We start from the raw sequence: 236 nt of genomic DNA, 5'->3' as shown, positions 1-236 counted from the left end.
GACAACTTGTCATTGAAGTCATTTTAACAGTGATGCTAATATAATATATTTTTCATTTTCTAACCCCGCTCCTTCATCGATACACAGTACACAGAACACTTACATAAAAACAAAATAGAAATATAATAGGATGTTACTTATATTTAAAATTAATACACCTCTCGGCTAATGTAAGCAAACGACATAAGTTAAACCTACCGCATCGTTGACCAAAGAAACTGCGTGTGTGCAAACAA

This window comes from Mizuhopecten yessoensis, unplaced genomic scaffold (assembly GCF_002113885.1).
Source record: "Mizuhopecten yessoensis strain PY_sf001 unplaced genomic scaffold, ASM211388v2 scaffold5163, whole genome shotgun sequence".
NCBI classification, from domain to species: domain Eukaryota; kingdom Metazoa; phylum Mollusca; class Bivalvia; order Pectinida; family Pectinidae; genus Mizuhopecten; species Mizuhopecten yessoensis.
Note: the sequence above shows the minus strand (reverse complement) of the source record.